This window comes from Aulonocara sp. 'chitande type north' Nkhata Bay, linkage group LG15 (assembly GCF_057382095.1).
Source record: "Aulonocara sp. 'chitande type north' Nkhata Bay isolate Kocher_YH1m ecotype deep benthic linkage group LG15, A_spYH_male_GT1.1, whole genome shotgun sequence".
NCBI classification, from domain to species: Eukaryota; Metazoa; Chordata; class Actinopteri; order Cichliformes; family Cichlidae; genus Aulonocara; species Aulonocara sp. 'chitande type north' Nkhata Bay.
Window position 1 is genome coordinate 14442372 of NC_141358.1, and position 15007 is coordinate 14457378.

A 15007-nucleotide genomic window follows, 5' to 3' on the forward strand; every position below is an offset into this window, starting at 1 on the left:
GTTGGACTGAAGATTACTCGTGACATGGTAATGCTCCATAAATATGTTTATATGTCACCTGTCATTTTTTTCACCACATCATCACAGGTGTTAAATTCTGTTCCTGTTTCCATATAGATTAAAGAGACTTTCATGCCCTCTGCTGGTATTGAGTTTGTAACTCAGATGGGTTCTCACATCCCTGAATATGTCAACCCTGGATTAGAAATGCAAACGAATGTTTTCCATGACAGTGGCCTCCATGCCAAGATCACCAGAGCAGTCATGAAATTTAACAGAAGGAGGCATGTTATCACTGCTGACATCCAGATCCCTGACTACAACGTGAAGGCTGGAGTTAGGCTGGGTGTTGTGGATGGAAACACACTCTTGATTTTATAAACAAAAATGTTTGTCAGTGCGCTCTGGTTGGTCGTGCCAAGTAAGAAAGCAGATTTTCCTACCAGAGACACTATTCCTGAATACTTAAGTGCATGGTAAATATTTAAACAATCTAATTTTTATACCTCAACAACATAAACAATGCTTATTTCCCTATGCCTTTTGGAGGAAAGCCAACTTAAGAACTTAGCTCCCCACCAGCTTTGACCACTCCAGACCTGTCTTTAAACCAGTATGGACTGGAAATCTCCTCGATGAAGATTCCCATCCCAGAGATTGTTATTCCTGAGAGCTTCACTGTGTCTATTCCTCTGTTTGGTAGAGCTGAGGTTTCAACAGATGAAAAACAACTTAATGACAAAGAGGCCTCTGTGGCTTTTGGCTAAGTTGGACATTAAAATAACCTCCCCAAATAAAATCCCAAAGCTTGAAGCTACACACTGAAGATCACTGATACAGTTAAAATGAACTTGTAGTTAAAATGAGGAGCTGTTTTTATTTGAAGGATTTATTTGCGGTTTGTGACTTTGTTTCTTTTATAATGTTTTGGTACTTTAAATATCTACTAATAGATTTTGGTTATATAAACTGCAACACTAGTAACTCGAAAACACTTGCTGCTAAGCTAAAGAGGCTCTTTTCATCCGTTGACTTAAAAGCTTATATTGAGGAACTAGTGAACTACGTTCTTAGAGAGATTCACACTGACACTGATTTCATTCGGAAAGTAATTCAGGGTCTTGACATCGTGAGTAAGATCAACATAAATTCCAAAATGAGAAAATGCTCAAGCAGTCTAAAAAATTAAATATTGACAGAATTATCAATTATGTAGTTTTATGAATGCCTTTAAGGATATCAACATGTGGAAACCACTAAGTATTGTTTTCATGTTCAAACTTGAGGCCAATTTTATTGCATTGTGTGTGCATTAATTTGAAAATCAGGGCCCCTCTGTTGGTCCTCTGTGGGCTCTTGCTCTCTGGGGGGCTTCTAGGTTTCTGGGGCCTGGGTCTCCTCCATGCTTGCTTCATGTCCTGGGGGCCAGGGCTATGGCTCCCAATACCCACTAGTGTGTGTTCACAGACACAGACTATATCTTTCTTGGCTGCTGCCTCAAAGCATACATTGCATTTTCAGCCTTGTGCTTAGTAGCTGCTTAGTAGCATTCAGTATTTATTATCTATTGTTTCTTATACTTATCTAGGTTGTTGCTGTGATCTCCCTACTGTGTTGTTCTCTTTTTGCTTGTTCTTTTTTTTCTTCCGGCGCATGAAGTATTTTTACTTGGTTATTTCTCACCTCTGCATATGAAGGTAGATCCAAGGAGAACCAACATCTTCTAAGCATATCTCCTTATGTCTGGAAAGTTCTTATCTGTGAAGGAAGGATAAAAAATGTAACAGTGATACTGACTTGAAAGATATTCTGGAACTCAAAGAAACCTACAGATGCACAAATGTAATGTCTATTTGCAACCAGAGGGGGTCACTGGAACCTTTTCTTCACAAAATATGTAAAAACAGTGCTACAAGGCTGTGATAGCTCATATGTTGTTGAATTAATGAGAACCAAAAATAGACTGGGCATTTGTCTTTTCATGTGTATGAGGTAGCATGCCGCGATACTTATTGTAAAAAACATAGTTAACTTATATATTAGTCATTCACAACATTTTTTTAATTCTTAACATATTTTGGTAATGGAATTTTGTGTTAGAGTGAAAAAAAAAACATTTTAGATATAAATAGGTAACATGAAAAGCTTGAAGCTCACAAGGTTGTTGATTTTTCTCAAATATATTTCACTCGTGTGAAAAAGAAAGTATACCTTCTTGTTCTTCAGTGTTCAGGTTGTACATATCAGGAAATAATAAAAAAAAATTATCTGGTCAGGTCAGGTTATCAGGTTCTAAAATAATTGAAACACAATCACAAAAGAACAACAACAGAGAATTATTAAACTGTTTCATTATTTATTTAACAAAAATTAAGTCAAAATTAAAAAAAAAAAACACGAAAAACTAAGTATACCCTTACTGCTCCCATAGAAGGGTAGGTATCAGCCCAGTGCTGCTAATCAAATACATTTAATTAACTGATCGTCAGCAAGTGTGAGCACCTCTATAAAAGCAGATGTTTGGGCAGTTTGCCTTCTGGTGTGTTAACACAGTGCCTAGTAGGAAAGACGTGGTCAGTAATCTTAAAGAAGCAATTGCTGCTGCCGATTAATCTGGCTAGGCTTATAATGTTATTTCTAAACAATCTAAAGTGCATCATTCTGCAGTGAGAAAGATTATTCACGTTCAAAACTGCTGTGTGGACATCCCAACAAATTGCAATGCAATGCTCAGAGAAACTGCAAGAAAACAACCAGGGGCTCTATTTTAATCTCTACAGGCCACAGTTAGCATCTTAAATGTTCAAGTTTACAACAGCAAAATTAAAAAAGACTGTGGCTTTTTTTTTTAGAAGACTTCCCAGGAGAAATATTCTTCATACCAGAAAAGAACATTCAAGAACCAAGATGGCAACACAGCTCAGGTGTAAAAGGTTGTACCTGAACAAATCACAAGATTTCTGGAATAATATATTTTGGGCAAACAAGACCAAGATGAAGATGTTTGGTCATAAAGCACCACGTTTAGTAAAAATCAAACAGCAGATTTGTACCAGCAGATCAAACCCACTGTCAAACATGGGGGTGGATGAGGGATGATTTGAGTCCTTTATATACCCAAGTATTCTAGAGTCGGATGTGAGGCTATCCAGCCTACAGCTAAAGCTTGGTTGAAACTAGATCAAACAGGTCAATGATCCCCAGCACAACAGCAAATCTCCAACAGAATGACTAAAAAAGAAAAGAACAAGGTGTCTCAATGCTCCAGTCAAAGTCCAGACCTCAACCTGACTAAAATGCTGTGGTGAGACCTTAAGAGAGCTGTACATAAATCAATGCCCACAAACCTCAATGAACTGAAGCAACATTATAAGTAGGTGAAAATTCCTCCGCAATGATGTAAGAGACTTATAATGTCATCCACAAAATGATTACTTCAGTTTATTGCTGCTAAAGGTTGCTCGAAAGCTACTGAATTATGGGGTGTACTTAGATTTTCGCACTTCTTGGCTTAATTTTTGTTAAATTCCCAATTACACTGTGTAACATGTCTTGAGGTTTTTGTTCATCTGAGATTGGATTTAGATAACTGCTGAGGACCGTATGATTTTTGTTTTGTCCTCTTATACAAACTTTACAATTAAAAGAGGGTATACCTTCTTTTTTCATATGTTTGTAATTAACAAAAACATAGTCTCTGTATTTATTTCATCACCGGTGTACAAGACATTTTTTATATAAAATTAGCGTAAACAAGTCGTGGCAAACCAAGCACAGCACCTCTGATAAAACTTTGAGTACCATTGCCAGAAACTGAAACCTTTGATCCATGACTGCCCTTCCATAGCAGTACAGGAACATGTTATCAAGTTCCTGAAGATAGTAGAAGTTACTCGTCAGTGAGACGTAGGACAGTGTTTTCCCAGTGCTCTCCTTAAACAGGACAGTAAGTTTCCAGATGCTAAACAAATCAAGCCTCTTCTTGACCATAAACACGTGAACAAACATTGTGAAATTTACACAAGCATTACATTATGCAACATTTTGCAATAAATTAGACATCTAGTAAACAATAGCTGCAATTATTCATCATCTGGTGGGTTTAACATGTCTGTTGCACATCCCTATTTGGTTTTGTAAGACACATCCAAAGCCACCTTCCACAAGTTCAGTCTTGACCAAGGCAGAGAAACCTCAGATGCTCTCCTAAAGCTGCAACATCTGTAATATTCTTGTCTCTCAAGCTAAAGCAAGCTATAAAAACAAATATTGGGTAACTGCTATTACCATGACTCAAATCCCTTTTGTTCAAACATACACGCAGTAGCTGTTCAGTCGCAGTGTGTGTGTGTGTTTGTTTCTTCTATTTTAGTTTGCTGCTTTCACTGTCTTACAGTGTTGTACACAGGTTTTTACATTTTTATTTTCCGTGTTAAACACATCAAGTTCACGTATAACTAAACGTAATATTTAAATAAAAATGCCTGGTTGGTGTTTGATACCCAACTACACTGTATATAAAATGCTTGCCAAAGAAACACACAGGCATTACTTAATAGTGACCAGCACTGTGTTGTTCATCAGCTGACAGGAATCAACATGTCTGCATTGCTTTACTTTGATTCACCTGTTGCACATCTTGATCCAGTGTTGCAAAGGCCACCCAGAGCTATTGTCTTTTGCTGCAGCTGCTCCAAAGTTGTGGAATGATCTGCCCTTGCACGTTAGGCAGGCCTCTTCTCTTTCCGAGTTTAAGACTCTTCTTAAAACGTATTTATTCGATGAAGCCTTTGGCACTGTTCAAGGGGGTTGACTCAGTTTGTTTTAACATGTTTTATTTTATTTCATTTATTTAGTTATTTATTTTGCTTTATCTTATTATTTTTTATTTTTTTTATTTTACTTTGCTTATGCTATTTGTATATGTACAGCACTTTGTGAACCCTGGTTTTTTATAAATAAAGCTGGTATGGTATGGTATGGTATGGTATGGTATGGTATGGTATGGTATGGTAGTTCAGACCTAGTCAAAGAAACTGTAAAGATTTCTTCCTAAAGCTGGTTTATCTGCTACTCTGTTGATTTTAAACTCTGACATAAGTGTGGTAAGCTACTTTATAGGCCCAGTACTAATGATGTCCAGTACTAAGAGATGCATTGGTCGTTTCAGCTTCATTGCTAGAGTCATGATTAGATTTATTTAAACGTACTTAAAATAACTTTTAAAACATTTCAAAGCAAGGATCATGCCAAAAATCATTCCATTCTCAGACAGTACGCTTTAAACCTGAGTAATTAGGTTGATTTATTGTGCCTTTGAGGCAGTGATACATGAGCCAGTGTGATGAAACTTTCATCTGTTTTAAATCCTATAAAATGCATTCAGTGTACAAGGCATAAAGCTTCGAAAGGAAGTTAAGAATTAAAGAAACCTGAGATCTGAGTCTTATTTGGTCTCTGCATTAGTTTTTAATCCAAGGATTTTGAAACGTAGTTCTTTTCTTGTTGCTTCAGAGAATTGTCTGACTTTTCCAGTTCACAATGATGAGTACAATATTCATCTTGTTATGCAAAAAAAACCAAAAACATTTGTAAGTTATTTTAAGGCAGAATGACTAGCATGAAAATAAAGCACAGGGACGAGGTTAATTTGAGTGTAAAACTGCAACATGTTGTTTTACTGTCATTCTAAAAGGTTAATGAGTAGGCACATTTGAGGGTGGTATACTCTTACCTGACAATTTGTGATTACACTTTGCTAGGACCCCTGTTTACCTTTAGAACTACCCTAATTCTTTCTGGCATAGATGCAACAAACTGCTGAAAACCTTCCTCTAAAGTCTTGCTCCATGTTGACATGATAACATTACACAGTTGCCGCAGAATTGTTAGTTGCACAACCATGTTGGACCATTCCACCATCCCACGATGCTCTACTGGATTGAAATTGAATGCAAACTCATTGTCAATACTCTAGTAGCCTGTGGTAGGCAAACAATCCTCAGCTGGTGTGAAGGGGCCCACCACCTGAACACTTCATACAAAGCAGGATGATTTTTCCAATCTTTCCAATTTTGGTTAGCGCACGTGAGCTGTAGCCTCGGTTTCCTGCTCTTAGTTGTGTATTGGCTCATAATCTTTTATACTAAGTTATGTTCCTGATGTGTTGTCCATCAAATTCAAACTGAGCTCATATTTTTCTTAAATGGTACTATTTCTAAGTCAAACATTTCATATGTCATCTGTGTTCAATTGTGGATAAAATGTGTGGTTTATGGTATTTTAATATCACTGAATTCTGTTTTTATGTACACAACAACCCAACTTGTGGAGAAATTATAGTATATTTTATTAATTTTAATATTTATCATGAAAATATATCAGGATTAAGGTTAAAGACAGTAAATCTTTAGTTATTGTGTTACATTTGACAGAAAATGCAAGATATTTCTATCTGCTTTGACTCTTCTCTGTATTTCAGTTATGTCATTATGACTCATGCCGGATCAACAACATACTATCACTACAGTATCAGAGGGGATTTTTCTGAGTGGCTCTAAAGCAATGAAGTGTCTCCTTCCAACTAAAAACTGTAAGAGTACAGATATCATTCACGCCATGATCTCATTCTTAAATCATATGTGTTAATTTTTAATGACTTATATACATATATCTCCCATGTTTGTTTACTGCTTTGTGGTTTTTAGTATTATTACTTTATACCTATTAACTAAATGTCCAGCACTGCCATTTCCCTCTTTCATCCACTAAACATCTGGTTCAAACGTATTAATCAGAGGTAATATGTTCACACTGGTTTTGATGAACTAAGGCGAGCACTTAAACCTGTTGAACCTTATTGATTTGGTAAGTTCTCCTTGTTTTCGGAGCTCAGCAGAAGATCAGTATCTCAGACTGAACTTTGACTTGAGCCCAAATGAAACAGGAGACAAACATCTTTTTTTATATTTATTTAGGAAACTTGCTTTATTTTTAAAGTGATCATTTCATATTTCTTCCATCCATCCATCCATCGTCATCCGCTTTATCCGGGGCCGGGTCGCGGGGGCAGCAGCCTAAGCAAAGAGGCCCAGACCTCCCTCTCCCCAGCCACCTCCTCCAACTTATCCGGGGGAATACCAAGGCGTTCCCATCCGAGAGATATAATCTCTCCACCGTGTCCTGGGTCTGCCCCGGGGCCTCCTCCCGGTGGGACATGCCTGGAACACCTCACCCAGGAGGCGCCCAGGGGCATCCTTGTCAGATGCCCGAACCACCTCAGCTGGCTCCTTTCGATGTGGAGGAGCAGCGGCTCTGAGCCCCTCCCGGATGGCCGAACTTCTCACCCTATCTCTAAGGGAGAGGACTGCGGTCAAGTGAGCCCTCACTTACGAAGTCGCAGTCAAGCTAGCCGCCCCGCCAGCCGCACCTAAAATGTGGTTGCACTACTCTTACGCATATTACGGTATAGGTGCCGACTGGCTTAGAAACGCAGTGTTTTCTGTCCTGACACTATTTTACTTCACAATCCACTCCCAGTTTTGGTTAATCTCCACTTTCACCCCTGTGATCCACAGCCCAAATTACTGTATGATTCAGAGAAAATTAACAATAAAATTTACCCAATTTACTCAACTATACTTTTAATGTCCTCATCTTTGAGCTCAGATTACAGGAAAACTGAAAGAGGTGACGCAGATATCTCACTGGATTCTGACTCTGGGTGACCCCCACTCTGCACCCTGTGATCCACAGCCAAAATTACTGTACAGTTTTTGAGAAAATTGATAGTAAAATCTTCCCATTTTGCTTTACTGTACTCTACATATTGACATCTTTGATCTCCGATTACAGGAAAACTGTAAGAGGTGACGCAGATATTTCACTGGATTATGAATCTAGGCCATCTCCACTCTTCACCCTGTGATCCACAGAAAAAATTACTGTACGGTTTTTGAGAAAATTGATAGTAAACTTTGCACAATTTACTGTACTGTACTTTTAATATTCTCATCTTTGAGTTCCGATTACAGGAAAACTGTAAGAGGTGACGCAGATATTTCACTGGATTATGAATCTAGGCTGTCGCCACTCTGCACCCTGTGATCCACAGCCAAAATTACTGTACGGTTTTTGAGAAAATTGATAGTAAACTTTGCACAATTTACTCTACTGTACTCTATATATTCTCATCTTTGAGCTCAGATTACAGGAAAACTATAAGAGGTGACACAGATATCTCACTGGATTCTGACTCTGGGTGACCCCCACTCTTCACCCTGTTATCCACAGCCAAAATTACTGTACGGATTTTTAGAAAATTTATAGTAAACTTTGCACAATTTACTGTACTATACTCTATATATTCTCATCTTTGAGCTCAGATTACAGGAAAACTGTAAGAGGTGACGCAGATATTTCACTGGATTATGAATCTAGGCTGTCGCCACTCTGCACCCTGTGATCCACAGCCAAAATTACTGTACGGTTTTTGAGAAAATTGATAGTAAAATCTTCCCATTTTGCTTTACTGTACTCTACATATTGACATCTTTGAGCTCAGATTACAGGAAAACTATAAGAGGTGACACAGATATTTCACTGGATTCTGACTCTAGGCTGTCTCCACTCTGCACCCTGTGATCCACAGCCAAAATTACTGTACGGATTTTGAGAAAATTGATAGTAAACTTTGCACAATTTACTGTACTGTACTTTATATATTGACATCTTTGAGCTCAGATTACAGGAAAACTGTAAGAGGTGACGCAGATATCTCACTGGATTATGACTCTGGGTGACCCCCACTCTGCACCCTGTGATCCACAGCCAAAATTACTGTACGGATTTCTGATAAAATTAAATCCTATTCCATTACCAAACAAAATGAGTTCATTGAAGTATTTGCTTAACTACAAGAAATGTCTTTCCACACACAATTTAAATTTTTCAAAATGTCATTCACACACCACCTCAAGTATCAACTTCAGTTTTAGACATTATTTATTCAGTGCTTAATCACAACAATAGTCAACTTAAGGCACTTACATAATAAGTTAAACCTTACAATAATACATACAGAGAAAAACCCAACAATCATATGACCCCCTATGAGCAACAGTGGGAAGGAAAAACTCCCTTTTAACAGGAAGAAACCTCCGGCAGAACCAGGCTCAGGGAGGGGCGGCCATCTGCCTCAACCGGTCAGGGTGAGAAATTACATTTCTCAGATTACTGATTTCTCATATTACTACTACACAGTTTAGATACACTCAACAAAAATATAAACGCAACACCTTTGTTACTGCTCCCATTCCCCATGGGATGGACGTAGAGACCGAAAATTCATTCCAGATACACAATATAACCATCCCTCCCAAACAGTGGTCACAAATCAGTCCAAATGTGTGGTAGTGGGCACATCTGCCATATTGAGATAATCCATCCCACCTCACAGGTGTGTCACATCAGGATGCTGATCTGACATCATGAGTAGTGCACAGGTGTACCTCAGACTGCCCACAACAAAAGGCCACCCTGGAATGTGCAGTTTTGTCTCACAGCAAAATGCCACAGATGCCACAAGCAATGAGGGAGCATGCAATTGGCATGCTGACAGCAGGAATGTCAACCAGATCTGTCGCCCGTGCATTGAATGTTCATTTCTCAACCATAAGCCGTCTCCACAGGCGTTTCAGAGAATATGGCAGCACATCCAACCGGCCTCACAACCGCAGACCTCGTGTAACCACACCAGCCCAGGACCTCCACATCCAGCAGGTTCACCTCCAAGATCGTCTGAGACCAGCCACCCAGACAGCTGCTGGAACAATTGGTTTGCACAACCAAACAATTTCTGCACAAACTGTCAGAAACCGTCTCAGGGAAGCTCAACTGCATGCCCGTCGTCCTCATCGGGGTCTTGACCTGACTCCAGCTCGTCGCCGTAACAGACTTGTGTGGGCAAATGCTCACATTCGATGGCGTCTGGCACGTTGGAGAGGTGTGCGCTTCACGGATGAATCATGGTTCACATTGTTCAGGGCAGATGGCAGCTGAGAATGTCCCAGTTCTTGCATGGCCAGCATACTCACCGGACATGTCACCCATTGAGCATGTTCGGGATGTGCTTGACCGGCGTATACGACAGCGTGTACCAGTTCCCACGAATATCCAACAACCTCGCACAGCCATTGAAGTGGAGTGGACCAACATTCCAAAGGCCACAATTGACAATCTGATAGACTCCATGCGACGATGTGTTGCACTGCATGAGGCAAATGGTGGTCACACCAGATACTGACCAGTTCTGGGTCCCCAGACCCCCAATAGCGCAAAAAACTGCACATTCCAGGGTGGCCTTTTGTTGTGGGCAGTCTGAGGTACACCTGTGCACTACTCATGATGTCAGATCAGCATCCTGATGTGACACACCTGTGAGGTGGGATGGATTATCTCAATATAGCAGATGTGCCCACTACCACACATTTGGACTGATTTGTGACCACTGTTTGGGAGGGATGGTTATATTGTGTATCTGGAATGAATTTTCGGTCTCTACGTCCATCCCATGGGGAATGGGAGCAGTAACAAAGGTGTTGCGTTTATATTTTTGTTGAGTGTATCTAAACTGTGTAGTAGTAATATGAGAAATCAGTAATCTGAGAAATGTAATTTCTCACCCTGACCGGTTGAGGCAGATGGCCGCCCCTCCCTGAGCCTGGTTCTGCCGGAGGTTTCTTCCTGTTAAAAGGGAGTTTTTCCTTCCCACTGTTGCTCATAGGGGGTCATATGATTGTTGGGTTTTTCTCTGTATGTATTATTGTAAGGTTTAACTTATTATGTAAGTGCCTTAAGTTGACTATTGTTGTGATTAAGCACTGAATAAATAATGTCTAAAACTGAAGTTGATACTTGAGGTGGTGTGTGAATGACATTTTGAAAAATTTAAATTGTGTGTGGAAAGACATTTCTTGTAGTTAAGCAAATACTTCAATGAACTCATTTTGTTTGGTAATGGAATAGGATTTAATTTTATCAGAAATCCGTACAGTAATTTTGGCTGTGGATCACAGGGTGCAGAGTGGGGGTCACCCAGAGTCATAATCCAGTGAGATATCTGCGTCACCTCTTACAGTTTTCCTGTAATCTGAGCTCAAAGATGTCAATATATAAAGTACAGTACAGTAAATTGTGCAAAGTTTACTATCAATTTTCTCAAAATCCGTACAGTAATTTTGGCTGTGGATCACAGGGTGCAGAGTGGAGACAGCCTAGAGTCAGAATCCAGTGAAATATCTGTGTCACCTCTTATAGTTTTCCTGTAATCTGAGCTCAAAGATGTCAATATGTAGAGTACAGTAAAGCAAAATGGGAAGATTTTACTATCAATTTTCTCAAAAACCGTACAGTAATTTTGGCTGTGGATGACAGGGTGCAGAGTGGCGACAGCCTAGATTCATAATCCAGTGAAATATCTGCGTCACCTCTTACAGTTTTCCTGTAATCTGATCTCAAAGATGAGAATATATAGAGTATAGTACAGTAAATTGTGCAAAGTTTACTATAAATTTTCTAAAAATCCGTACAGTAATTTGGGCTGTGGATAACAGGGTGAAGAGTGGGGGTCACCCAGAGTCATAATCCAGTGAAATATCTGTGTCACCTCTTATAGTTTTCCTGTAATCTGAGCTCAAAGATGAGAATATATAGAGTACAGTAGAGTAAATTGTGCAAAGTTTACTATCAATTTTCTCAAAAACCGTACAGTAATTTTGGCTGTGGATCACAGGGTGCAGAGTGGCGACAGCCTAGATTCATAATCCAGTGAAATATCTGCGTCACCTCTTACAGTTTTCCTGTAATCGGAACTCAAAGATGTCAATATGTAGAGTACAGTGAAGCAAAATGGGAAGATTTTAATATCAATTTTCTCAAAATCCGTACAGTAATTTTGGCTGTGGATCACAGGGTGCAGAGTGGAGATGGCCTAGATTCATAATCCAGTGAAATATCTGCGTCACCTCTTATGGTTTTCCTGTAATCTGAGCTCAAAGATGAGAATATATAGAGTATAGTACAGTAAATTGTGCAAAGTTTACTATCAATTTTCTCAAAATCCGTACAGTAATTTTTGCTGTGGATCACAGGGTGCAGAGTGGGGGTCACCCAGAGTCATAATCCAGTGAAATATCTGCGTCACCTCTTACAGTTTTCCTGTAATCTGAGGTTAAAGACAAGGATATTAAAAGTACAGTAGAGTAAATTGTGCAAAGTTTACTATCAATTTTCTCAAAAACCGTACAGTAATTTTGGCTGTGGATCACAGGGTGAAGAGTGGCGACAGCCTAGAGTCAGAATACAGTGAGATATCTGCGTCACCTCTTACAGTTTTCCTGTAATCTGAGGCCAAAGATGTCAATATGTAGAGTACAGTAAAGCAAAATGGGAAGATTTTGCTATGAATTTTCTCAAAATCCATACAGTAATTTTGGCTGTGGATCACAGGGTGCAGAGTGGGGGTCACCCAGAGTCATAATCCAGTGAGATATCTGCGTCACCTCTTACAGTTTTCCTGTAATCTAAGCTCAAAGATGAGAATATATAGAGTACAGTAGAGTAAATTGTGCAAAGTTTACTATCAATTTTCTCAAAAACCGTACAGTAATTTTGGCTGTGGATCACAGGGTGCAGAGTGGGGGTCACCCAGAGTCAGAATCCAGTGAAATATCTGCGTCACCTCTTACAGTTTTCCTGTAATCTGAGGTTAAAGACGAGGATATTAAAAGTACAGTAGAGTAAATTGTGCAAAGTTTACTATCAATTTTCTCAAAAACCGTACAGTAATTTTGGCTGTGGATCACAGGGTGAAGAGTGGCGACAGCCTAGAGTCAGAATCCAGTGAGATATCTGCGTCACCTCTTATAGTTTTCCTGTAATCTGAGGCCAAAGATGTCAATATGTAGAGTACAGTAAAGCAAAATGGGAAGATTTTGCTATGAATTTTCTCAAAATCCATACAGTAATTTTGGCTGTGGATCACAGGGTGCAGAGTGGCGACAGCCTAGATTCATAATCCAGTGAAATATCTGCGTCACCTCTTATGGTTTTCCTGTAATCTGAGCTCAAAAATGAGAATATATAGAGTATAGTACAGTAAATTGTGCAAAGTTTACTATCAATTTTCTCAAAAACCGTACAGTAATTTTGGCTGTGGATCACAGGGTGCAGAGTGGGGGTCACCCAGAGTCATAATCCAGTGAAATATCTGCGTCACCTCTTACAGTTTTCCTGTAATCTGAGCTCAAAGATGTTAATATGTGGAGTACAGTAAAGCACAATGGGAAGATTTTGCTATGAATTTTCTCAAAATCCGTACAGTAATTTTGGCTGTGGATCACAGGGTGCAGAGTGGGGGTCACCCAGAGTCATAATCCAGTGAAATATCTGCGTCACCTCTTACAGTTTTCCTGTAATCTGAGCTCAAAGATGAGGACATTAAAAGTATAGTTGAGTAAATTGGGTAAATTTTATTGTTAATTTTCTCTGAATCATACAGTAATTTGGGCTGTGGATCACAGGGGGGAAAGTGGAGATACACTAAAAATGGGAGTGGATTGTGAAGTAAAATAGTGTCAGGACACAAAACACTGCGTTTCTAAGCCGGTCTTCACCCATACCGTAATATGCGTAAGAGTAGTGCAACCACATTTTCGGTGCGGCTGGCGGGGCGGCTAGCTTGACTGCGACTTCGTAAGTGAGGGCTCACTTGACCGCAGTGGGAGAGGCCAGCCACCCTTCGGAGGAAGCTCATTTCTGCCGCTTGTATCCGCGATCTCGTTCTTTCGGTCACTACCCACAGCTCGTGGCCATAGGTGAGGGTAGGGACGTAGATCGACCGGTAAATTGAGAGCTTCGCTTTTACACTCAGCTCCCTCTTCACCACGACGGACCGGTGCAGCGTCCGCATTACTGCAGCTGCAGCCCCAATCCGTCTGTCGATCTCCGGCTCCCTTCTCCCATCACTCGGGAACAAGACCCCGAGATACTTGAACTCCTCCACTTGGGGCAGGAACTCATCCCCGACCCGAAGTGAGCACTCCACCCTTTTCCGGCTGAGAACCATGGCCTCAGATTTGGAGGTGCTGATCCTCATTCCCGCTGCTTCACACTCGGCTGCGAACCCTTCCAGTGCGAGCTGGAGGCCCTCACCCGATGAAGCCAACAGAACCACATCATGCGCAAAAATCAGAGATGAGATTCTGAGGCCACCAAAGCGAAAGCCCTCCGCCACTTGGCTGCGCCTAGAAATCCTGTCCATAAAAATTATGAACAGAACCGGAGACAAAGGGCAGCCCTGGCGGAGCCCATCACCCACCGGGAACGAGTCCGACTTCATATTTCTTTTCCTGATCAAATATTTAACCATAATACTGCGAGTGATTAAAGTACATAAAAAAGCCAAGTAAAAAGGTTCAATGCATATTTCATATTACTCTTTTAAATAGCCCACATTTTTTCCATTAAACTAACTAATGATTGGTCACCTCATATCATCTTGTTCACTGCAACTGGCCTGTTGCTAAATTAGATGATCTGCTGTGTGGTAACTTGACTTTAGTCCAAAGATAGACTGGTAAAAAAAAGATTTTACAATTTTTGTTATTATAAAGGTTTCTCCTTTTCCTCTGACATTAAAATGGAATCATTAATAGCAGAGGCAAAAGAAACAGACATGTTAACAGGAGGTGTTGGTGAAAGGGCTTAAATAGCGTTTTTAGTATTAGTCCCAAAAATTCACCATTTTCTCCTATATTCCCATAAGTCCACATAGTCCATATAGTCTACATACTGTACTGTAACCCCTTTGCACAGTGCTGATGTTACTCTTGTGCAACATCAGCTAGTCTTCTTGTGTCTGATCGACTTATCTTGAGTTCATTTCTCCTGTGAGCCTTATCTAGAAGATTTCACAGGCTTTTCTTAGGAGGTGAAAGGTTAGCCATAA